The following is a 352-nucleotide window of genomic DNA, read 5'->3' as shown; positions in this document are numbered from 1 at the left end:
CTCTTTTTCCTCTTTTCCCTCTTTTCCCTCTTTCCCCCCTTTCTCCTTTTTCCCCCTCTCCTTCCCTTTCCCCTTTCCCCTTTCCCCTTTCCCATCCCCTTTCCCTGCCTTTTCCTCCCCCTATTCCCCCTTCTTTTTCCCTTTTCCTCCCCTTTTCCCCTTCTCTTTTCCTTTTCCTCCCCTTTTTTCTCCCTTTTCCCCCATTTTTCCCCATCCTTTTTCCCCTCCATTCCTTCCTTCTCCCCTTTTCCTTCTCTCTTCTCTTTCCCCCTTCCCCCCTTTCTCCCTTTCCTCTTCCCCTTTCCCTTTTCACATCCCCTTTCCTCCCCTTTTCCTCCCTTTCCCCCTTCTC

This window comes from Corvus brachyrhynchos, unplaced genomic scaffold, assembly GCF_000691975.1.
Source record: "Corvus brachyrhynchos isolate BGI_N302 unplaced genomic scaffold, ASM69197v1 scaffold1282, whole genome shotgun sequence".
NCBI lineage: Eukaryota > Metazoa > Chordata > Aves > Passeriformes > Corvidae > Corvus > Corvus brachyrhynchos.
This window is presented reverse-complemented; position numbering follows the sequence as displayed.